We start from the raw sequence: 26,298 nt of genomic DNA on the forward strand, positions 1-26,298 counted from the left end.
GACAAATATGCGTGTGCATCTATTTTATGCATGTTATATATGTGAATATGGATGTATTCGTGTACAAGTATATGTATGCACGTGTTTTATGCATGTATATGTAAACATATGAACATGCATGTATGTTGTGCAAGTAGGTGTGTATGTGTTTTATGCATGTATATGTATATATGTGAACATGCATGTGTGTGCAAGTAGATGTGTTTGTGTTTTATGCATGTATATGTATATATGTGAACATGCATGTATGTGCAAGTAGATGTGTATGTGTTTTATGCATGTATATGTATAGATGTGAACATGCATGTATGTGTGTGCAAGTAGATGTGTATGTGTTTTGTATATGTATATACGAGTGTATGCATGCATATATGACTAGCTTTTGTATAGCACCTACTATTGCATCCGGGGCCATCTCCAGTCATCTTGATCTCTCTCTGGCCACTGGGCCCAGATGGCTCCGGAGAGGAAAGTGAGGCTGGTGACCTTGCACAGCCCTCCAATCCAATTCACTTGCACATCACATATCACCTTCCCAACGTCATGGTTCTCTTCAAGAATGAAGGAGCAGCACCTACTATGCACCAGGCACTTTATCACATTCGATCTTCCCAATAATCCTGGGAAGGAGGTGCTATTGTTATATCCATTTTTCAGCTGAGGAAACTAAGGCAAACAGAAATGAAATGAAAAACTGTTGACTAAGCAAACTATCACTAACTTACTAGTTAAGAAGCCAGTCAGAAAAAGCCATGAGGTTAGCTTGACATGCTTGGCTGGTCCTTGGTCATCTACTGCTTTTTCTGGATGTTCACTAACCTCACTTCTCTAATGAAAATTAATTAATTAGCATGGAGTCAGGAAGATCTGAGTTCAATTTTGCCCTCAGTCACTTTGTGACCCTATCTCTTGTCTGTCAGTTTCTGTAAAATGGGGACTATGAGAGAGCACCTACATTCCAGATGTTGTGAGGAACAAATATTTGTAAAGTCCTGAGCACAGTGCCTAATACTGTGCCTGAGCACAGTAAGTGCTTAATAAATGTTTGTTCCTTTCCCACAATTCAATTTCATCATTAAGTGCCTTGTGTGTGCAGGTCATGGTGGGGATATAAATGAGTGTAATTAGCTGTTCCTGCTTCTGAAAAGACATATCAAAGAGGGGACCCCGGGCCATCTCATTCATCCACATCTCAAAAGAATCCTCTACATGGAATAGTGGTCTCATCCAGCCCCTTCTTGAAGACCCCCACTGAGTAGAAGTCCCTCCACATCCCCCCCCCCCTTTCTGTGGCAGTTCTTTTCCCTTCTGGTCAGCTTGGACCAAGCCTAAATTTGCTTCTTTGTCTTTTCTACCCATTGTTCCTGGATGTTCATGGCCATTAGAACAAACTGTTGTCATCTGCCCATTCTGCCAGAGAAGCCTTTACCTGTTGGGAAAGACATTCCCCTAATTCACCAACAGATTTGGGACCTGTTGGTTACCCTCAATATGATATGCCTCAAGGTACTTCACTAGTCTGTTCACCCTTCCTTCAATACTTATCAAAGTTCTTCTTAAGCCATGCAATGGTCCAGATAAGTTCTGAATACAGTGGGACATCTTTATGCTTGAATCTCTCAATTCAGCCCAAAACTGATTGAGCTTTTCTGGCTTCCAAAAAAAGTGGAAATTAGTAGTGGAGTTAGTAGTAGTTCTGCTAACTCACAGTGAGCTTGAAGGCCACTAAAAATCCCTAAATCTTTTCTGGAACAACCACCCTCCAACCATACCTTCTACTTGTGGTGTTATTTTATACAGATATAAAACTTAGCATTCCCCCTGCTGAAATTCATTTTGCTGGATCCAGCCCAGTGCTCTAGCACAACAGCCACGGGAGTTAGGTAGCTCCAGCAACACCTGGACAAGGACAAGCCAAGGAGGTAGTGTCTCTGTACTGGGTGCACACTCTGAGATTATCCGAACTCCCAGTCCCACTGACCACGGGGTCCCCAGAGCATAAGCTACTCCCTCTCTTAGGGTAGTGCTAGTGACAGGGGGCAATGCTCTTTTTAAATATATATGGTTCTAATACAATTAGACAATTCTCTGTAGTTCTATACCATTCTATACAGTTCTAATTTGATACAATTCACAAGCTCCCATCGGAGTACTTCCCACTATACAGTTCTAATTTGATACAATTCACAAGCTCCCATCGGAGTACTTCCCACCATGATTATGGATTAATTACCAATTATCCATCCAGCCCTAATCTGCTTTTAGAAAGGAGTATTTACTAAAGTAAGAACAACTGGCACCAACACCCACATACACACAAGAAATCAGTGCTGTTCTCCCTATCAGTATGTGGAGAATCTAGGCTCAAAAAGCATGGGGAGGTAAGGGGTAACTCACAGCTCTTTGAAGTCCTTTTGCTGAAATCCTCAAACTATGCCCCTTAGGTATGAGGTAGATTTTTTGTTGAGTTGTTTGTAGATCCTTGAATCAATGTCCCACCTGTGCTTGACCCTGGATGCAGAGACTGCCAGCCATCAGTTGTTTGGGGGGATTGGGATGAACCTAGGACAAAGCAAGAAAGATGGGAAATCTAAAATCCTTCATACCTTCCGGGACTTCCCCAAGTCAGTTACAGAACACTCTGGGCTCCATTAGCTCCAACTTCTGGAGACTAAAAGGATGAGTTTATAGATGACCTCCAAGGTACAACAAAGATTCCTTGGTTTCCTCCAATCCCAACTCACTACAGTTGGTCAAGGACTGTCACTCCACAAAAAGTCTAAAGCCTATGATTGATCGGCTCAATACAGACACAATCTCCCCTCGGAAGGTAGCAGAGCTCAGCATGTGGAGACTTCTCTCCAGCAGAGTGGGGTGATTTGATTGATTTCTTTCATTAAACTCCACTCTTCCACCTATCTACCAGGGTTGTTGTGAAGAAAGACATGTAGCCCTTAGAGCAAAATAGAAATCTGAATTATTATGATTACCTCTCAGGAATAACTAGGCTGCTTTGAGTCTCATTACAGAATCATAGACAGAAAGTTGGGAGAGACATCAGAGAGCAGGGGTCCTCAAACTTTTAAAATAGGGGGCCAGTTCACTGTCCCTCAGACTGTTGGAGGGCCAGACTATAGTAAAAACAAAAACTTTGTTTTGTGGGCCTTTAAATAAAGAAACTTCATAGCCCTGGATGAGGAGGATAAACATCCTCAGCTGCTGCATCCGGCCCACAGCTGTAGTTTGAGGACCCCTGATAGACCCACCCTTTCATTTTACAGAGAGGGAAAGTGAAGTGAATTTGTCCAAGGTTATAAAAGTAGTGAACAGCTTAACTAGGATCCTAACCCCAATCGGCACTGGATTTGGAGAAAGGATTACACATCATACTATCACCTTCACACATAGTATCATTATCACAAATCACTAGCATTTAGTATTTATTTGTGTGACCTTAGACACAGCGTTTTAACCTTTTTGGACCCCCATTGTCTCATCTATAAAATAAAGGGTTTGAGTCTCCAATTTTAAATCTATTACCCTAGGATCCTATAAGCCTCTGAATTTGAATTTCTTCTCAGAATACTGTCTCTAAATGGATAAAATAGAAAGGATTACAAAGAAAATCAATTGTAATAAAACTATAATTAAAAAATAATTACAAAGGAAATTAATTTAAAATAATTATCAAAATATTTGACAAATAACTTATGAACGCTGGGTTAAGAGTGTTTAGAGGAAGACTAAAGGTCAGCAATCTTACCAAACTACAGGCAAGTTACTGGCTGATGCTCCCAGTCATTCCCCATCCTTCAGAAAACTTTCACTCAACCATCCCCATCCCCTCCAGCTACTGTCATAGGTCTCACACCTGTGTTATTGTGTTGTCAAACTGGCAGACAGTCTCCTCCATACATTGCAGTCATTCATCACTTCCTCCTTCCCAACCTTTGCCTTTTGGGGTCAGACACCTGCACCTGCTTACAGACAGAGCTAATGGTTCACATACCTGCCATTGTCTCTCTGCAACATTGCAGACATCTCTGAACTTCTGAATCAACTCAGCTCTCATGCTACTTACCCTGAATGGGGACACAATCTCCAGATCCCTTTTCCTGGATACTCTCCCATTGTGAGCATCCGTGACACTCCACCTGTCGATTTGACTTCTGAACTTTCTTTCCAAGGTTATTTTACAACTCCTGTCCTGCTCAAAGCAGAAGCAGCTTTCATTTTTGTCTTAATGCCTTCGGCACCTATCACAGTTCCTTGCCCATGGTAGGTACTTAAAAAAGACTTGCAGAGTTGCATTATAAAGCTAATCTATCCCTTTCCCTATGACGCTCAGCTCTGGGGACACCAAGAAAGATCTGCTTCAAGGAACTTATATTCTAATGGGAAGCAACATAAATAACAGATAAATACAGACTATATACAAGGCAGAGTGAAGGTCATCTCGGAAGTCAAGAGGCTAACAGTTGGAGATGGAGAAAGAACAGAGACCAAGAAAGGCCTCCTGCAAAAGGTGAGACTTGAGTTGATCAGTGAAAAAAGCCAGGGAAATAAGAGGCAGGAACAGCTAGGGCAAAGGCATGGAGAAGGTAGATAGAATGTGTAGCTGGAGAAAGAGCAACTCATACTGGTTTTAATCATTTATCAGAGCTGGTTCAGAATTAAAAAGTTGTTTGAATCCCAGAAATCTCTTCCTGGATTACCCTAGTTCTGGAACTTAGGAGCAGTCTTTCTATCTGAAATCAGAACTAGATTTAGAGAAGACCTTAGGGCTTAATTATGTAACTGAATTCTACCATTTTACTCCTAAGAAAATGAGACTCAAGAAACAGGAAGAATACTCATACAAGTTAAGTATTCATGGACAGGAGTAAAGTGTGAGAAGTCTGGAGAGGTTAAAATGGGCCAATTTATGAAGTTATTTATATAATTAGAGTATAAGAGAAAGGTTTAGCCCAGTTTGGGGAAGATGGGATCCTTGGGGTGCTTCTAACAGAGCAGGCACTTTGTATATAACCAATTGACTCTGTCCCTTCTCCTGCAGCGATGTGTTTGGAAATGCTCCGGTCAGTCTGTCAGAGAACAGTCATCTTGACTCCTGCCCTTTCTCTCCTTCCCCAAGGAACCGCATTTCTGGGCTGTTATTTTGTGATGGGTGGAGCTGCCAGGCTAGCTTTCTCCCCAAACAGGCTGCAGCCTTCTGGCTCTGAAGGCAAAGGAACTGAGCCCATCCTCCCCACCGCTGAGGATCCCACGAAAGACTGGCCAGGGGAGAGGCTCCTTTCCAAGGAGAGCCAGCAATACCCAGCTTCCCAGCACAGGATTTCTCAAGTTAGTCCTGGATGGCGAAAGCAATTTCCTCATGGCTCACGAGTGCAATAAGCAGCACCATCATTCTTGTTCTGTGATCTTTCCCAAGAATCCTTACATAAGTTAGGAGTTTATATATATACATACATATATGTGTGTATATGAATATGTGTATATATATGTATATATATATATATATATATATATATATATATATATATATATATAAAGTTTTCCCCAATTACATAACACTTTAAAGTTTACAAAGCACCTTACATATCTTATCTCAACTATTATGCCGTTGTTCAGGTTTGTCCAAATCTTTGTGACCCTATTTGGAGTTTTCTTGGCAAAGCTACTGGAGTAGTTTATCATTTCTTCTCCAGCTCATTTTACAGATGAGCAAACTGAGACAAACAGGATGAAGTGACTTGCCCAGGCTCACCCAGCTTGTGGTATCTGGAGCCAGGTTGGAACTCCAGGTGTAGTAACTGTAGTCTCCAAAGGTGGTCAGATTTATCACTTCTCTTAAACAAGTCCCCTCGCTCATGAGCTCTGGGCAGGAGAAGGGTACAAAAGCTAGTTTCTCTTAGCTAATGACCAATGGTGGCATGCCAGGGACAGATGGTAAGAGCAGTGAGTTGATTGGAAGTAGGGTGGGGCCCACTGGGATCAGGAGCCCTTATTCACCTGAGGATCCTGGTCACTGGCTAAAGTCCAGCGGGTGATGTGCTCAGGGAGGAGGCTGGGAGCTGAAGGACTCTTGCCCTTGACTTAAATCCCCTTCTATTTACCATCTGCAGTTGGAGGCAGCTTGCTGTACACCAGTCTTATTAGTGACCCAGAAAAACCTAGAGAAAGAAGTGAAGGGACTTTCTTTCCAATGCTCTACCCTCCCTGCCCCCTCTTGGAATGATTAAAGAAGCCAAAAATTTGAATTTGCTCTGAGCCTGTTCTAAAAAGCAGCATAAATAAGTAAATGGCCCTGCTACTTGCTACTTGTATAGATTGTCTCTTCCTATTTCTGGGTCTAATTTTCCTTAAGAGTAAAATGACAGAATTCAGTTACATAATTAAGCCCTAAGGTCTTTTCTAGATCTGACAGGCTATGGTTCTGATTTCAGATAGAAAGACTGCTCCTAAATTCCAGAACTGTGGTAATCCAGGAAGAGATTTCTGGGATTCAAACAACTTTTTAATTCTGAGCCAGCTCTGATCAAGGTCAGGCGGTCCCAGATGGCAACTGGTTATTTTCCATGTTAGGACTAGGGAGATAACTTAGATTTTTTTTTTTTTTTTTGCACCTTGTTTTGGCAGGGAGGAGGTAGGTAAAGGAGGTGGTGAGGAAAAAAGGAAGTAATGACTGTTCCTAAGCAAAAATACCTCTGACTTGCCCAGGCAGTAAAGGAAAGTGTGTCAGTCTGGTTTTTCTAACTGCAGCTCTGACCACAAGGTTTCTCTTCTGATTATATTCTGAGAAGCCCATGGGAGTCATTCATTGCATTTTCAAAGAAGTCCTTTGAAAAGACACAGAACCTTGAATCTTTTCTCTTTATTTGGGCATTTTAAAATGCAAAACTTTATAAAAATATGGACATAAAGAGAAAGATGTGAAATATATACCCTGGATTAAAGTCACCAAAGTCACAAAATCTTCCATCTTAGACATTTACTAGCTTTGAGACTCTGGGACAGTCATTTAATCTCTCTCTGTGCCTTGGATTCTTCATCTGTAAAATTATGGGTTGGATTCAATGGATTCTAAGATCCCAAATTTTACAATAAACCTTTTTTTCACATACTAATTTATTATTTTCTCATCTGTTAAATGGGGATAATAATGGTATTTACAGGGTAGTTGAGAAGATCAAATGAGTTAGTGTTTGTAAAGCATTTTATAGACTTTACAATGCTGCTGTGCATAGTGTTAAACTTAAGTTAGGGAGATCTGAGTTCAAATCCCATCCCAAACATTTCACAACTGCATGACTCTTAAGTAAGCCATTCATTCTCTCTCAATCTCAGTTTTATCATCTATAAAATGGGGGCAACTAGGTGGTACAGTGGATAGAGCACCAGGCCTGAAGTTCAAATCTAGCTTCAGACACTTACTTCTGTGCCCCTAAATAAGTCATTTTACCTAGTTTACCTCATTTATAAAATGAGCTGGAGAAAGAAATAGCACCAGTATCTTTGCTAAGACAACCCCAACTGGGGTCATGAAAAGTTGAACATGATTGAAATGACTCAACAACAACAAAAAATAATGGCACCTCCCTCCCCAGACAGGATTATTGTGAACATCTGATGAGATAATTTATGTAAAGTGTTTGTAAACTTTAAAGTTCTATTCAAATATTGACTATTATTATTATTGATATTATTAATATATATATAACAAAATGGAAGATCTTCCTGCTTTGGGCACTATAATGAGACTGAACCCAAACTCTGTGTGTATCTTTATCTACATACCTAAAAAAATACAGAATAATTCACATTTTTCCATTCAGATATCTCACAATAACCCCCCTAAAGGACTCAGCCAGTGGGTAGGAGCTGTCAGGAGTCCTCTTCAGAAACCATTTTTCTGGCCTTCTCATTTTACAGGGGAGGCACAGGGAGAGAGATTGCTTCGTCCAAGGTTACACTGCAGGTCCCCATCAGAGATGGGATTTGGTCCCATTTCCCTGGACTTCAGAGCCAGCATTTTCCCCATGATTTATGCTACTTCCTCAATCATAGAGCAGGCTGAGCAGGGAGACAGCAACGGCCAGAGCTGTCCCACAAGGCTGCACAAAGTCTTCTGATCATCCTCCGATGGAAATCTGATAAATTCCCAAGGAGGAAGAGATGGTCAGCTTTTTCTTCCAGCATGTCTCCCTAATAACTTCTGCAGAGGAACCCAATTTCACACAAAGAATAGCCTGGGTGGGATGGAGCAAAGTCTTGCTTCCAAAGACAGCTGACAAACACAAGGCTGGTAGGCCATATGGTGACCTCCAGAGACGACCTGCACTTCTGATGACTTTAAAGTCCAGTTCAACCCAATCCGACCAATATTTATTATCCCTAGGGACAGTGGGAACCAGAGCGATATGGTCCCCAACTATCTGGGCTTACATCCTTCCTCCAATTTATACTGGCTATCTATTGTTTGTCCTTCACTCGGGAAGGTCCATCAGAGAGGTGATGCCATAAAGGCCATTTCTTTCTGACCTAGTCTTAATTACTGAATGGATAGTTGACTTAGCTTAAAGACCTTGGCTTTCAGAGGCCGAGTTCTCCCACTGAGTCCAGGGCCGTCTCTAGTTGTCCTGATCTCTCTCTGGCCACTGGGCCCAGATAGTTCTGGAGGACACAGTGAGTCCGGTGACCCTGGCCAGCCCTCCCTCCCTCAAACCCAATTCCTTTGCATGTCATGCTATCACCTTCCCAATATCATGGTCCTCTTTGAGTCTAAGGGACAAGCAATAACAACTGGCTATGTGACTGATAGTCACATGCTGGCCATCTCCAGCAATGAGATGAACCAAATCAATTCCAATAGAGCAGTAATGAACTGAACCAGTAACATAGCCTGGGCAAATCGTGTAGTTTCTCGGTGACTCTCTAAAACTATATTGTAATAAGAACAAAACATTAAAAAGATAGTGAGGAATATCTAGAAAAGGAAGCAGTGATTGCCCAAACATGGTGGGTAACTGGAAGGAACTCCTTCATCTGAGAGTTCCCTATATCAGTAACCTTACGGGGGTTTTATCCTAAAAGTGCAGTGCTACAGACTAGTAATACAAAGACAAAATAAATACCAGAGCCTGCCTTCAAGCAGCTTACATTCTGCTAAAGTTTACAGCATTTATCCTCCAGCAGAAAGATAAGTAAATACAATATTAATTAGAGGAGAAAATAATAATTCAGAAAAGGCTTCTAGTTGGAGGTGCCTCCAGGATGGATCTTGAAGGAATTGAAATTAAGTGAACCAATGTCTCTTTGTTACAACTTTGCAGTGATAATGCCCTTCCCCAAAATACATGTGAATTTGTGAAAAATTCATTGCAGGACACACCTGTCAGATTGGCTAGAATGACAAGGAAAGATAATGTGGAATGTTGAAGGGGATGTGGGAAAACTGGGACATTGGTACATTGTTGGTACAGATCCAGGCATTCTGGAGAGCAATTTGGAACTATGCTAAAAAAGTTATCAAATTGTGCATATCCTTTGATCTAGCAGTGTTTCTACTGGGCTTATACTCCAAAAAAATATTAAAGAAAGGAAAGGGACCTGTATGTGCAAGAATGTTTATGGCAGCCCTCTTTGTAGTGGCCAGAAACTGGAAACTGAGTGGATGCTCATCAGTTGGAGAACAGCTGAATAAGTTATGGTATATGAACATTATGGGATATCATTGTTCTTTAAGAAACGATCAGCAGGATGATTTCAGAAAGGCCTGGAGAGACTTACACGAACTGATGCTGAGTGAAATGAGCAGGACCAGGAGATCATTATATACTTCAACAACAATACTATATGATGATCAGTTCTGATGGACGTAGCCATCTGCAGCAATGAGATGAACCAAATCAGTTCCAATAGAGCAGTAATGAACTGAACCAGCTACACCCAGGGAAAGAACTCTGGGAGATGACTAAGAACCACTACATAGAATTCCCAATCCCTCTATTTTGTTTGCCTGCATTTATGATTTCCTTCACAGGTTAATTGTACACTATTTCAAAGTCCGATTCTTTTTGTACAGCAAAATAACTATTTGGACATGAATACATATATTGTATTTAGCTTATACTTTAACATATTTAACAGGTATGGATCAACCTGCCATCTGGGGGAGGGGGTGGGGGGAAGGAGGGGAAAAGTTGGAACAAAATGTTTTGCAATTGTTAATGCCATAAAATTACCCATGCATATAGCTTGTAAATAAAAAGCTATAATAATTTTTTTAAAAATTCATTACAGGGAAACGCCCATATGTCTCTATTTTTCTATTATGTCATTTTCCTGACTGAGTTGTCACTCATTGTTCAGGGTTCCCCAAAGTTTCTGGGCTCACAAAAAGTGGGTCTAATCCTGGATTAGGATTTGGGGAAGAGGTTTATCTCAAAAGAGTCTCTCTCTTTTTTGGCCCATTATATCCCCACCCAAAATTTACCACCGAAAACTGCTCTCCTGTTTCCATGAGTCTGGGTCATAGGGTCCACAGCATCCATATGATCACTCCAGGTAACACACATCAAGGTAGAGTATAAGCCTTTATTTCATCCTAAAGAAAGTGCATATGATACAACTGTGATGAACTTGGCTCTTCTCATATGGTGATTCAAGGCAATTCCAATAGACTTGGGATGGAAAATACCAATCACATTTAGAGAGAGAACAATGGAGACTGAATGTAGATTGAAGCATGGTGTGTTCACCTTTTTGTTTGTTTGTTTCTTTCTTGTGTTTTTTTTTTCCCCCTTTTGGTCTGATTTCCTTGCACAACATGACAAATATGGAAATATGTTTAAAAGTTTTGCACATATTTAACCTAAACCAGATTGCTTGCTGTGTTGGAGAGTGAGAAAAATTTAGAACACAAAGTTAAAAAAAAATGAATGTTAAAAACTGTCTTTACATGTATTTGGAAAAAATACTATTAAAAAAAAGAAAATTCATATGATACAAGCTCTTAAGAGCTTATAAACTAATATTGCAAAGGTACTTACAGTGGTTCCTCTTGGAAGGAATTGAATTTGGGGTTGTCATTGGGACAAACTTTTGACATCTGAATGAATCACTATGCCTTCCTACATAGCCCTCTACTGTCCCTCTGAGACTCACAGTGCTCCCTGAAGTTTAGTTTCTCCCTGAAAGGTATTTAATATGTGTGTATGTTTGCATGCATGCATGCACGTATGGATATATAAACAATACATATGTATATGCCCATTTTATTTGCTGTTTGTCAATTTCAGAATAAAAATACATTTTAAAAATATAAGTAAACCCTTTTTAAAATCTCCAGGTCTACCATTTAATATATTGTTGATGGAGATGTGAAATAATATGACCTTTTTGGAAAGCAATGTGGAATTGTGCAAATAAAGTGGCTAAAATATTCTACAGCTAAGAATATTCTCTAGAGAGGTACTAAATAAAAGGAATGGTGTCATATATGTCAAATTATTTATTGTGATAGGAAAGAACTAGAAACAAAATAAATATCCATTGATTGGGGAATGGCTAAGCAAATTGTGGTACATGAATATAATGGAATGTCTTTAAGAAGTGATGAATGCAGGGAAATATGACAAGACTTACATGAATTGATACAAAGTGAAGTAAGCAGAGCCAGAAAAACAATAAACTCAATGATTACAGTGATGTAAATGGAAAGAGTAGCCATCCCAAAAGAATCAGAAATAAATGTTTTGAACTCACAAAGAACAAGTCTGGCCCCAAAATAAAGCTATAAAATGACCCGTCCACCCATTTATTAGGGGGTGGAGAGAGGTGATCCAGTAGAGGGGAGAGGGGATGGATAATTGGGGAGTGGATTTCGTGGTTACAACTTCCAAGTTTGTAATATATAATTATATGTACATACCAGCTTGACAGTAAGGAGTGGTTACAGCAGAAGCAGAAGAGGGAGAAGTTACTCTAAATTCATCTGGGACAGAGCACACTAACAAAATCCCAGGGACAAACACACGAACAGAATGGCTGATGGGAGGTGCTCTAAGTAAAAGGCCAACATCAATTTGGGAACAACTCCATGTGAAAGTGCTCCAGTCTCACTCCCAATTCCAACAGAGGGATCTATAGTTAATTAATTAAGTGATCACATGGAAGCAGAGGGGTGGCTCCCCTAAGCCATCAGAAAATCTTTTGGTGGCCTGAAATATCTAAAATTTCTCCCACTTTTCAGTTGAGAGACAGGGGGTGACAGGTAGAAAGCTACACATGCTGTCAAGACATGAACATCATTGTGTCACTTGTTATTATTTTACTGTTTCTCTTTATTATGAGAGCTTAATTATGAAGGAAATGGAAAGGAAGCTATTTCTAGAAGTGATTGCTGTGAAAAAAGAGAGGTTATCAATTAAGTTTATTTTTAAAACAATAATAAAAGATCCTTAGAAAAGATATTTTTGTGATCTGAAGTAAATGGAGACAAAGGGTAGAAGGCAAAGTAACATCTGTAAGAAGAGGTGGAGATGATCAGAAGCTAACTGGCAGACAGGAAGACTGGAAGGACGAGAACTGGCTTTTTCACAGGTTCATAAAATCTTTGGGAATTGTACAAGACTGGGCTGGGTCTCCTTTGGACAAATCTGGTTAACACTGACTGAAGTCTTGGTTCTATTTCAAAGTCAAATTAAATCCACAAATACTTGCTGCATGGAGACGTTAGCCCAACATCCTTCTGTTTGTTGCCAGTTTAAGGCCTGACGAGTTTCGATGCAGTTTTCAGATTCTTAAGGCCAAGGTATGAGTCATTATCATGGGATACCTGTGTTTCTTCCTTGTTCCTGCCGGATAATAAACACGCCAGAAGATATTAACAGCAAAGGCGATTGGCCAGGGGGCTCTAGGCCCTCCAATTTGGGTTCTATTTACTTTGGCTCTTCAATGCTTGCATTACAAGATCCTCATTACTGATTTACGGGATTGTTTTGGCAAAGACCATTGAGTTTATTATTATCCCTTGATTGCCCAGCTCCTTCAATCTTTTCCCTACCTTCACTCAGAAGTCTCTTTGATGTGTTGTAGAGGCCTTGGAAAATAATTGAGATTCTAGTGCTGCAATTGGACTGGTTTTCTTTCAATCATAATTAATAATAATAATAATAATAGCTAACATTTATATAGCACCTTAAAGTTTGCAAAATGCTTTAGAAATGTTATGCTCATAACAATTCTGGGAGGTTTGGTGCTAGTATTACCTGTGTTTCATGGATGAGGAAACTGAGGGAATCAATCAATAAATGGTTATTAAGTGCCTACTGCATGACAGACATTACTAAGCACTGAGGATAGGAAAAGAGGAAAAAGGAATCCCCGCCTTCAAAGAGTTTACAATCTAATGGAGGAGACAATATTAAAAAAAATACAAACAAAGCAAGCAATAGACAGATAAAGAGGAAACAATTAACAGAGGGAAGGCACTGGCATTAAAAGGGATTAGGAGAGGCTTCTTGTGGAAGGTGGGATTTTAGTTGGAAGTTAAAGAAAGAAAAATCAAAATTCTGAGGGGGAGGAAGAACATCCCAAACACAGAGGACAGTGGGAGAAATGCATGGCCACGAGAGATGGAGTATCCTGGAACAGCAGGAGGGCAGTATCACTGAATCAAAAATTACCTGTGAGGGAGTAAGGTATAAGAAGACTGAAAAGGGCCAAGTATGATGGGCTTTGAGTGACAAATAGAGGATTTTGGACTTGTTCTTGGAGGAAGGAGGGAGGTACTGAAGTTTATTGAATAAGAGGGTGACATGATTGGACCTGAGCTTTTGGAAAGTCACCTTAGTGGCCAAATGCAGGGCAGATCGGAGCAAGGGGTGACTTGAGGCCAGCAGAGCCAGCAACAGCTATTTCAAATGTCCAGGTGTGAGCAGACAAGGGCCAGGGCCAGGAGTTGGCTGCCTCAGAAGGGGGAAAGGGACATATCGAGATTTAATGAGAAGATGGAACCAACAGGGCTTGGCAACAACTTGAATATGAGGGGTGAGAGAATCCAGGGAGGAATGCAGAATGACCCCTAGGTTGTAAGCCTGAAAGGCTATGGGGGCAGCATGAACTCCTAGGTAAGGGCATGGTGTCCTACAAGAAAACCCTGAGGGAATCTGTGGTTACAGGGGATGATTTGGAGGAGGATGCAGCAAAGGAGACAGAGAAGGAATGGTCAGAGAGGTGGGAGTGAATGGAGAGAGGGGGGAGAGAGGGAAGGAAAGAGGGAGGAAGAGAGAGACAGGAAGAGAGAGAAAGAGAAAGGGAGAGAAGGAGAGAGGGAGAAAGACAGACAGAGACAGACAGAGATTCAGATATGAGGGGAACTAACAGTTTCCATCAGGTCCTGTTACTTCGGAGAACTTTTCCTTAGGTGAAACCTAGGATTCTCTCTGTTTTTCTGTGTCTCTGTTTCTGAGTCTATCTCTGCATCTCTGTTTCTGGCTCTCTTATCTGTGTGTCAGTCTGCCTGTCTGTCTCCGTCTCTGTCTCTCTCTGTGTCTGTCTGCCTGTCTCTCTCTTGTGTGTCTCTGCCTCAGTTTCTGTCTGACTAGCTCTTAACTTTATGTATGTGTGTTTATGCCTCTGCCTGTCTTTCTGCCTATCTCTGTGTCTCTGTCATTTTCCATGTCTGTTTGTCTGTCTCTGTCTCTTTTTCTTTCTCTCTCTGTTTCTGTGACTGTCTCTCAACTCTATGTATGTGTGTCTGTCTCTGTGTTTGTCTATCTCAGTGTATGTGTCTATCTCTGTCTTTGTCCCTCTGTGTGTCTGTGCTTGTCTATTCTTCTTAATGTCTCTCTGTCTTTGTGTGCATGTGTGTCTGTCTGTCTGCCTATCTCTGTCTCTGCTTGTTTCTGTCTTATCTCTCAACTCTCTCTCTATGTCTCAGTCTCTATCTTAACTCTATGTCTGTGCCTGTCTGTCTCTGTGTGTATGCATCTCTCTATTTCTCTCTTAACTTTCTATGTATGTGTACATGTGTATGTGTCTGTCTCTGTCTCTGTCTGTTTCTATTTTAACTCTCTCTGTATGTATGTCTGTTTGTCCCTGTGTGTCTGTTTCTCTCTCTCAACTCTCTATGTATATGTATATGTGTCTGTGTCTCTTTGTCTGTCTGTCTGTCTCTGTCTCCTAACTCTTTATGTTTGTATATGTGTGTATGTTTGTCTATCTCTGTGTATCTGTCTATTCCTATCTCTCTTAAGTCTCTATGTCTGTGTATATGTGTGTCTGTCTGTGTGAGTCTCTACCTTTGTTTCTATCTCTCTTAAGTCTCTATGTTTATGTCTATGTGTGTCTGTCTGTCTTTCTCTGTCTGTCTGTTTCTATCTCTCCTAAGTATGTATGTATATATGTGTGTATGTGTGTCTGTCTCTGTGTGTATCTCTGTTCCTGTCTGTCTGTTCCTATTTCTCCTAAGTATGTATGTATATATGTGTATATGTGTGTCTGTCTCTGTGTGTATCTCTGTCTGTTCCTATCTCTCTTAAGTCTCTATGTCGGTGTATATGTGTGTCTCTCTATGAGTCTCTGTTTCTATCTCTCTTAAGTCTATGTCTGTGTATATGTGTGTCTTTGTTTAGCTGTCTGTCTATCTCTCCTAACTCTTCATGTGTATATGTGTGTGTGTGTCTGTCTCTTTCTCTCTCCCTCTCTGTCTGTGTGTCTCTTTCTCTCTCTGAGTTATCTTGCTCCCATTTGGAGAAGTACTTCCCCCTTTATTGCCCAGTCTATTCTATGTACACCTCCTCCAATTTATTTTTGCTACTGATTTGGATAAACGGGTTTTTTTGATATTCACTATGTGGGTTCATTGTGGAGTTAGTGTTTAGTAGAAAAGGGGTCAAACCTTGGATATAAAGCTTAGGATGCTGCTTCTCCTAATAATGAAACACAAACCAGAAGTTAGCTTAAACCTGAAAATTATTTTCTCTAGGCTAATAATATTTAAGGGAGAAGACAGATCCAATTCCAGTCTAGTCTCCCTTTTATGAGGAGAGAAGAGTTGCCTTGTCTGGCCCTGACCTCTGCTTCCTCACGTGGCAGGAATTAAAGTCCCTTTGGAAAGGGCCAGGGAAGAAGATACAATTTTCTGCTTCGCTTCCTACTGAACCACACAATGACACCCCCATGTATGTGGAGACCAGCTCTCACCACACATACAATCATGTTACTTAGATAAGTGCAATGGGCTTGGATGATGCAATCCCTTCATGGACTTTGGAGAGTGCCCTGACATTCTGGAACTGGTTCTGGTCCATTAACCACTTGAAGATGTTCTTTGGTTGTCTCTACCAGGAAGTCTGAGGAATATCCATCAGGCCCTGGTCTGCTCCCTGGTTTGGCTTTTCCTCTCTGGGATATTCCAGTAAAAGAGACAAGGTCTAAGCCATCGGTGGTGAACCTCCAGCTTTAGTCTTGTCACACGTGCCTCTGTGACGTAGCCCACACAGGCACAGCCCTGCTCTTGCACCTGCTCATGTCTCTCTCCACTTTTAGGTAAAGGGAGGTTGGAGATATCTCTAGTCTTGTGAACTTAAAAAAGCGAGGAGATGGAGACGTTCTCTGCTGTGAACTACCCTCTCACATCTCAGGGTTCTGACAGATAATTCACAATCAATTTTAGGGCCACTGAGTCTAGCATCAAGGTCCTGAGGGATAACTTTTGGAATCCAGCCCAGATAGAGTTGAGATGCATTCATCCAGGCAGACAACTAGTATAGATTAACTACAATGTTCCAGGCACTGTGCTAATCGCTAGGGATACAAAGAAAGGTCCAAGACAGTTCCTGCTCTCAGGGAGCATGGGAGAGATAATCTGCAAATAGCTTTGTATAAATAAGATAGAGAAAGAATAAATTGGGAGTAATCTCAGAGGGAAGGCTCTAAGATTAAGCAGGGCTAGAAAAGCCTTCTTTCAGAAGAAGGTGGGATTTTAGCTGAGTTCTGAAGGAAGCCAGGGAAGCCAGGAGGCAAGGATGAGGAAGAAGAGAATTTCAGGCACGGGAGACAATCAGTGAAAATGCTTGGAATTGGGAGATGGGGTGGGAGAAGTCAGAACAGCAAGGGGCTGGCCAGCATCGCAGAGCACCTAGAGGGGAGCAATGTATCAGAAGAGTAGAAAGATAGAAAAGGGACAATTTGTGAAAGACTCTTAAAGCCTAATTGAGGATTTTGTATTTCAGCCATTAATTTTGCTTCATTTGGATGTGAACTTGGTGGGACCAAAGCTACAGATAAGGGCATTAGGACTGATCTTACTCACCCCAGAGATGGAGATGCTATAGGGGAGACTGTGTCCCTAAACATTGAAAGAAAATATCTGTACTTCTGTCCTTGCTATGTCTTCAAAGTAAAAGTTAATTGGTGTTAATTGGTTAAACAGAAGTCCAGTCAACTCAACAAGCATTTATTAAGCACCACAGCAATACTTCCTGCTTTGGCCAGAAACCCGGAGGGTTTTCCCCTCCTAAATTTATTTATTTATTTAGATTTTTTTTTTTTTAAACTAGGTGAAAGAGATCTTTTGCCTCAATTGCTACCTAGTCTCAATCACTGAATGGCTGCAGATTCAGTCAAAACTGAGACCTGTTGAAGACCTGAGCTTGCATCCAGGGCCATCTCCGGTCATCCTGATCTCTATGTGGCCCCTGGACTCAGATGTTCTGGAGGGGAAACTGAGGCAGGGGACCTCCCTGACTTCAATCCAATTCACTTGCATGTCATGGTATCACCTTCCCAAGAACAAAGATCAAGCAACTGTTGTGAAGTAGGAGTTCAAAGGAAGAAGGGCTTGAGAAGTAAGACAATGAACTTTGTTCTGAAAAGTATTGGGACATGAGTTAATACATGGTGAGTATGATGGCAGCACAGGAAAGATTGAGATAGAGTACTCTAAGAAAATGTCAAGTAGCGGAACCTTCTCAACTAGAAGGCTAGAGAAAGCTTCACTAAAGGAGGTAACCTACCCTTCCTACCTTCCTACCTTCCACCCCTTCCATGTATTCTTTGATTCAGAGATTCCAGCCTTCTACCATGATGCTCCATCTTGCCAATGGCTTTGAATGGCAAATCCCATTTCTAGAACTTGCAATTTCTTCATCTCCACCTTCTTATTTCTCTGACTTCCGTCAAATCTCAACTGAAGTCTAACCTTCTGCAAGAAGTCTTTCCTGATCCTCCTTAACGTTAGTGCTTTTTCTCTGATATCTACAATTTATCCGATTTTTAATTTAAAAAAAAATAATAAATCCTATTCTTATAGAATCCTATTAATTTATCCTATATATAGTTTATTAAAACAAGTGGTTTGGAGGCTGTCTTTGTTGTTATTATTCAGCCATTTCAGGTGCATTCAACTCTTTGTGACCCTATTTGGGATTTTCTTGGCAAAGATAATGGAGTGGTCCTTCTCCAACTCATTTTATACATAAGGAAACAGAGGCAAACAGGATTAAGTGCCTTGCCCACAGTTACACAGTTACTAAGTGAGTAGGAACTCAGAAAGATGAGCTTTCCTGATTCCAAGTCCAGCTCTCTATCCATTCACTGCCTCTTGAATGCTGTCTACTCCCATTAGATTGTGAGCTCCTTCAGGACAGGGACAATATTCCCCTTTCTTTATATCCCTGGCATTTAGCCCTTGCCAGACTCTTAATAAATGTTCATTAATTAGTGGAATAGAATTCTCCCTGTGACCTGAATGACAAGTGGTCATTCAGCCTTTGCATGGAGGCATTCCAGTCCAATTCCCCTCCCCCTTTCAAGACAGCCCAGGCATGGGCATTTCCAATTCTTAGGAAGCTTTTCCTGATATCAAGCCTCAATTTGGTTCCTTATGACACAAGGCTCCCAGTTCTGCCCTTTTGGGGCAGTTCCTCTTCCAAATGGCAGCCTTGAAACACTTAAAAACAGCCGCTTCTCCTCCAGATCCCAGCATTCTCCACATCACACATCACACCCCGGGTCCTTCAAGCAAGCTTCACGATATGAACGTGAGGTCCCTTCCTACTCTTAGACTTTGCCTGCAATACCAGAAATAAAGCAGGACTTCAGATGTGGTCTGAAAAGGGCTGAATTCAACAGGACCACAACCTCCTAATTCCTTGAAACCTCAGATGGCTTTAGCTTTTATTTTTCTTGTGATGTCATTGTGTTGACTCATATTGAACTTGCCATCCACCACAACCTCCAGATGTTTTTCTCCAAAGGAAATGCTATCTAACTCTCCTCCCCCATCTTGTTGTGACATCTGCCCAACATCCTGTGTGCTTGTCGCTGCATAACAGCTGCTGGTTCTGTGGTTAACACTGTTCTTTGACTTTAGTTTCGCAGTCAGACTCAGGGCTGCAGCCTCCAAATACTCCTCCCTGTGTCCCCCAATTACTATGTCAAAAGTGGAAGGTGCTGCCTTTGGAAGGAGGGGGGCTCCTCTCAGAGGCGGTCTCCAGGCAAAGGTGAGATGGCCACCTATGTCTTGGAGGGTATCCTTTTTCAGTAATGGAACAGACTGCATCGACCACGTCAATCCTTCCCCAATATGAAAGTCTTGATCAGAAAGTCCTAGCAACCTTTATCTATCTATGTATCTATGTATCTATGTATCTATGTATCTATCTATCTATGTATCTATCTATCTATGGGACTTGAGGTTACGTGACTGTCACCCAACCACAGCTGGTAAATGTCTAAGACCAGATTCTAACTCAGATTTTCCCGCCTCCACGTCCTGCTTTATCCACTCAACACCTAGCTGTCCCAGGTGGCCCAGTGGATGGAGCACTAGTCATGGAATCAGGAATATCCAAGTTCAAATTTGAATTTGAACTCTTAGTAGTTGTATAATCTGGATAAATCTCTGGCTATCTCAGTTACCTCAACTACAAAGCATAATAGCACTTGCTTCTCAGAGTTGTCTTAAGGATCAAATGAGATAATATTTGTAAAGCACTTAGTTCAGTGTCCAGAACACAGTAAGCACTTATTAAACAAATACTTCAGTTCTTGTTGATAGTAACAAAAATCCATTTCACTACATTGGTGCACCCAGCCACTGGTTCAAATCAACAACTGGTCTGTAACATCTACTCTTAGAGATACGTTGGGCACGTTTTCCCCTTTTGTTCTGATTTTCTCTCCGAACATGACCATAAAGAAATGTGTATTAAAAAGATTAATGTCCATGTATAACCAGATTTTTCCTCAGCCTTATAATATTCTATTTAAACGCCTAAATTCCCCTACTCTAGATTATAGAACATCTATCCCACTTCTCAAAAAGATCAAGTGATAAAAATCTCCCCATACTAGAAGAATTATGGGGTTTTTTTTGTTGTTGTTTTGTTTTTAATGTCCAGAATCTCAGGCAGAATTGAAGCTCAGAGTTTCCTGACTCCAAAGTCTGGCCCTTTAAGCACTATCACCAGGTTGTTGTAATGACTTAAAGGGAATATTAAACAATGAGCAAGTAAGGCACTTACAGACCAAGCACAAGATTTGTCTATCCATCAAAACAGGGAATCAGTGTGAGCCTCAGTTTCCAAATTTGTTAAACAGGAATTGTTAGTAATACCTGTGGAACCTACCTTACAAGTTTGCTGTTAAGGATCAAATGCAATAAAGCATTTGATTGTTTTCTATACCTCAAAGGATAGTGTGTAGATCTGTGATTTCTCTGGCTTAGAGAACTCACAGGTAGGGTAACTCTCTCCATCTTTACTTAGAAGGTTGCCCAGAGCATGTGTGTTGACCAGGGCCATGTCAGTATGTCAGAAGGAGATCTTGAAATCGGTTTTCCTGGCTTTGAGACCAGCTCTCCTTTACAGCTCAGTTTTTAAAACTGTGGTTCTTGGCCCCATATGGAGTCTCATAACTGAATATGAGGATCACAAATTATGATTTATTATCAGTATATCCATACACCTAGGATCATGTAAAAATTTCTCAGGTGAAAAAGGGATCACAAATGGAAAAAATTTAAGAAGCCCAGCTCTATACGTACATTCTGTGTATATGATTTATTTTTCTGGGGAAAACTAGAGGTTAAGTGACCTGCCCAGGATGACACAAAGGGTTTAGTGTCAGAGTTTAGGATATGGATCTGAACTCAAGTCTTTGTATGACTCCAAACCCTGAGCTACCTAGCTACTCCTGGTGTAAAGAATTTAACTTCAGGGCCCTACTCATCTAAGATTATAAATTGTGATACACTCTAAAAACGTAGCTATTGTTATCACTAATATATCATTTTTCTTTTTTTCCTATTTTTTTCCTCTTAGTTTTCCCTTTTGTTCTTTTCTCTGCCAACATGACTCATACAGAAATGTGTATTTTAAAAATTAATATACATGTATAACCAGAAAAAAAGGATAAAGTAAAAAAAAGATAAAGATTAGGAAAAGTAAAGCCTTATATATTCTGAGACTCCTGAGGTCTCCTACTCTAAATTCTAGAACATTCTATCCTCCTTCTCAAGAAGATCAAGTGATGAAAAATCTCCTGATTCATATGTTTACCAAACTCTTTGTAGATAAGATAGAAAGTTCTTTGTGTTTAAATATGGAAATGGAAAAAGGAGAAAAGTCTGCCTGTTTATTTTGGCTGGCTTAAGTAAACAGTGAGAAGAAAGTCAAGGCTGAACAAAGTTATCTGTGGGGTGTAAGGTACATAAAGAAAAGAGCAGGAGGCAAGAATGAGGTGGGAAGGAAAAAAACATTAAAAAAAGTTTCAGGAACAAATGACTTATGGGAGATGATGGTGGCGATTTTCAGCAGTGCAGACCAGGAGAATACTGTGCATGCAATAGCATTTTTCCTCAAGCTTGTATATTTCTGTCCAGACCCAGAGTTTGCTCTGTCCCAAGTCCTAGACCAGAACCTAGAATAGAGCAAACTCAGAGTTTTAGGATACATTCAGCATAGTCTAAATTCTAGTCTAGGAATTTATAGTTATAGCTTATATTTATATAGTGCCTACAATCTTACAACTCACTATACATGTTATCCCATTTGCTCCTCATGAATTTTTGTTTTGGTACCCCCAGCTCCTTATTTTAAAAAGTAAATCCTTTTTAAAACACCGCCAACAACTGTGATTTCATCCTCTACAATCCCAGGACATAGATGCCGATATTATCTCCATTTTATGGATGGAGAAACTGAGATTTTGTCCAGGGTCTCATACCTAGTAACTATTAGATTCTGAATTGGAAGATAATCTTCCTGACTCCAGGTTCACTGTTCTAGCCAGCAGCTGCAGGAATTCCGAGGTCATCCGGTACCATCCAGTACCTGACCAAGAATCCTTCCTATATCACCCCCAACAGGTGGCCAAGCTGGCTTTTGCTTGAGGATCAGTGAAATAACAACAGCAACTAATATTTTATAGCTTTATAGTTTGCAAAGCACTTTAAATATTAGTAATCTCATTCCCCCCCTCCCTCAAAACAGTTATGTAAAGTAAGTGCTATAAGTACTCCATTTGCTGGGGAGGAAACTGCCCCTGCTTCTTTTTCTCCTTCTCCTCTTCCTCCTCCTTTTCTTTCTTTTCTTCTTCCTCCTCCTCCTCCTTTTCATTAAATGTAACCAACCACTTCAGCTGATCCTCATATGGCATGCTCTCTGACCACCTGAGTTAGTCTCCCCTAGATGCTCTCCGCTTTTATCCGTTCTCCCTAAAATGCAGTACCTACATATGAATACAATATCTTGGATGTTGCCTGACTAGGGTAAATGTGCCTGACTAGGGTAGACTCCAACTGGACTCTCATTTCCCTTATTTAAAACATTATGCTTTTCTCAGTTATCTGTGATTTCCATTCTTTTATCCTTTTAATTATTTTGTATTTATATTGTTCATATTTTGTGTTCTCTTGTTTATATCTAAGAGGTGGGTTGGAATTCTCTTTTACTAGAGCCAATTGTTAAATATTATTGTGAGCATTTTTACCTTAGAAGTTGGCAAATGCTACAAACAACTCAGGGATTAATTTATTGTTCTGTTGATTGTCCAGACCTAAGAAATGATGAGAAAATGATGCAGATTAAATTTAAAGGTGTGTCCTACCCATATTTTTGTCCTTGTCATTTTTTACTTGTAGAATGCAAACTCCTTAAGAGATTTTCATTTTTGCCTCCTGATCCAGCTGATGGTATACAGTACGCATTTAATAAATGACAGTTGAATTAAGTTGACTCTCAACTAAAGCTAAGATCAATTTAGCTTTTTTTATACTGCTTGAAGTATCAAAGAGACCACCTGAAGGTAGGTTGGTATTAATTAGGGGCAGATTCTAGGGAACAAAACAATGCATTTTTTATGATCAAGTACCTTGAAGTAAGAGTGAATCTCAGCCCAAATTGGAGATTGTGAGCAATATTGGTGGATTCACATTGATGTTATGGTTCAATCATTTTGGTCATGTCTGACTCTTCATGATCCGATTTGGGGTTTTCTTGACAGATAATGGAATTGGCCATTTCCTTCTCCAACTCATTTTAAAGATTAGGAAACTGAGGCAAACAAGGATAAATGACTTGCCTAGGGTCACACACTTAATAAGTGTTGAAGCTAGATTTGAATTCAGGTCTTCCTAACTTCAGGCCTGGAACTTCTATCTTCTGTACCGTCTAGCTGTCGTGCGGTGATGATAAACTATAAAATGTGGAAGAAAAAAGGAGATAATTTGAACTTTTAGATATATTCAGAGTGGTGAATATGCAAACACAGTTGAAGGTAGCTTGGGGATAGGCATGGAGTCATGCTATCCCCATGTGTGGAATGTTCTCTTTCCTCACTTACCCCTCTCTGCTTCCCTGACTTCCTTCAAGTCCTACTCTTCTTCAGAAACTTTTCCCATTCCCACATTCTAGTATCTTCCCTCTGTTGATTATTTTCCATTTATCCTGTTTATTATGCTTTTTGTACCTACTCGTTTGCATATTGCCTATCCCCTATTAGATCCCCCTCTTCAAGGGCAGGGTCTATCTTTTGCCTTTTTTCATATCCTCAGAGTTTGGAATAATTTAACAAATGTTTATTGATTGGCTGACCTTGATATGAATACCAGATCTAGTCCTAACCACACAGATCCCATGTTATATATTCCAAGTCTAAAGGTGTTGACAAATTAGTTTTGAAAATGCTCCAAGGTGTAGTACTTTGTCTTACACAATTTAAATGGTCTTTCTGGGGGGGCTAGAACTAACCTAGAAAACCTTTGAGTTTCCTTACTTTCCAAGGAGCCTAAGGAGCTTACAATGGTCACTAAGTGTATCTTCACCTTCACACTTGTGGACATAAATAAAAGTATTTGATGGAGGGAGGGATGATGTTTGTCCTTCCTTCTTGAAGAGGACCCTGACATCAGGGAGGTGATGCCATGATATGCAAGTGAATTGAATTTACATGAAGGAGGCTGGGCAAGGTCACTTGCCTTACTTACTTCAAGGGGCAGCTAGATGGCACAGTGGATAGAACACTCACTTTGGAGTCAGGAGGCCCTGAGTTCAAAACCAGACTCAGATATTTTCTAGCCATGTGACCTTGGGTAATTAACCCCAGTCGCCTTGGAGAATAAGAACAAACAATTCAATACTGAAGGGAATAGAGGCAAGAACAGGGACAGGCTCCAAACTTAAGCTTTAATTGATATATTGAACTTGCAAGTAAAGAAATTCCTTTTACCAATACAGGTTGGAACCTTCTCTGCAATATCTTAGAGAAATGCCTGGAGTAATGATATAAGTGAATTTCCCAGGATTCATAACCATTAATTATCAGAGTCAAAATGTGAACCTGGATCTTCCAGGGTTCATATGATCCATTTGCTGGATTCATAGGCAGTAATGATTTATTTTCATTTCATTTTTGGTGTGTTTATTTTTAATACACATTGCTTTATGAATCGTGTTGGGAGAGAAAAATCAAAATAAAAGAGAAAAGCCACAGGGGAGAAAAAAGCCATAAAGAAGAAGTGAACATAATATGCATTGGTTTACATTCAGTCTCCACAGTTCTTTTTCTGGATGCAGATGGCGTCTTCTATCCAAAGTTTATTGGGACTGCTTTGGATCTCTGAGTCACTGAGGAAAACCAGGTCTTTCACAGCTGATCACAGCAAATTCTTGCTGTTACTGTGTACAATGTATTCCTGGTTCTGCTTGTGTGGCTCAGCATCAGTCCATGCGAACCTTTCCAGGTCTGTCTAAAATCAGCTTGTTCACTATTTTTATAGAACAGTAATATTCCATTACCTTCACACGCCACAACTTATTCAGCCATTCCCCAGACATTTTCCACTTCTTTGCTACCACAAAAAGAGCCGCTACAAGCATCTGCGCACGTGTGGGTCCTTTCCCCTCCTTTGTGATTTCCCTGGGATACAGCCCCAGCAGACACCGCTGGGTCAAAGGGTGGGCAGAGTTTGTTTGGTGGCCCTTTGGGCAGAGTTCCAAACTGCTCTGCAGAAAGGTTGGATCGCTTCACGCCTCCGTCAATAATGCATCGGTGTCCCACATTTCCTCAAACATCTATCATTATCTTTTCCTGTCAGCAACAACAAGTTTTAGAAAGCCCTTTCCTAACGTCATCCCTAGTCTGTTTCTCCTGCCTGCTCTACTTTCCTGGATCACCCTCGGCGCCCCCACTCTCCCTCATTCCACGCCTTCATTCCCCTGACACGGCTTTCCCCAAGGTTACTAACGCGCTCGGTCGCTCTCGCTCTTTCGGATCTCTCAGTGTGCGCTGAAACATTTTGTTGGAACGGCCGGCAGGGCACTCTGACAGGAAGCGGGACGTTCAGAGAGGAATCGGGCTGAATTGGGGACGGGGCCAACGCTGTGGAAGGCAGGGGGAACCTGAAGGCTGTGACTCGCGGACAAATGGGGGCACTCCCTGATGACGGAATCACAGCAGGAGGTTCACAGGGCGCTTTAGTGTGCACAGCCGCGAGGGAACGTACCTGACCCGGCCTTGCCACGACCCGCACGAGGCCGGCGGTCTCCCGGCCAGCCCCGCTCGGCAGACGCCTGAGGCTCGGAGGGGCGAAGGGCCCGGATTAGCGGAGGCGTCCCCCACCCCTCGCTCCCCGCGCCACCCCAGGCTGCCCCTAGCCGGGAATCACGGCCCGCTTTTCTCTTGGGCCGCTCGCGTGTCTCAGCGGGCGCAGTCCTCGGGGTGGGCGAGCCCGCTCCGGGCAGCCACCCGCCTCCCAGCGGCCCCCCTCCCCCTCTGGCAGCCCACGAG

At 41.2% G+C, this 26,298-nt stretch overlaps 1 protein-coding gene across 1 annotated transcript in view; it reads right to left on the bottom strand.

Moving 5' to 3' along the window:
- Positions 1-26,073, bottom strand: part of EIF2AK3 (eukaryotic translation initiation factor 2 alpha kinase 3) — a 96,804-nt gene extending 70,731 nt beyond the window's left edge. The window contains exons 1-2 of the mRNA XM_031957118.1: positions 26,015-26,073; positions 2,398-2,562 (exon numbers count right to left, since the gene is read on the bottom strand). The gene's annotated coding sequence lies outside the window, so the exon portion shown is untranslated. The remainder of the gene's footprint in view (positions 1-2,397; positions 2,563-26,014) is intronic.
- Between the last annotated feature and the right edge of the window lie 225 nt (positions 26,074-26,298).

The sequence above is a fragment of the Sarcophilus harrisii genome, chromosome 2, assembly GCF_902635505.1.
Source record: "Sarcophilus harrisii chromosome 2, mSarHar1.11, whole genome shotgun sequence".
Classification (NCBI taxonomy): Eukaryota; Metazoa; Chordata; class Mammalia; order Dasyuromorphia; family Dasyuridae; genus Sarcophilus; species Sarcophilus harrisii.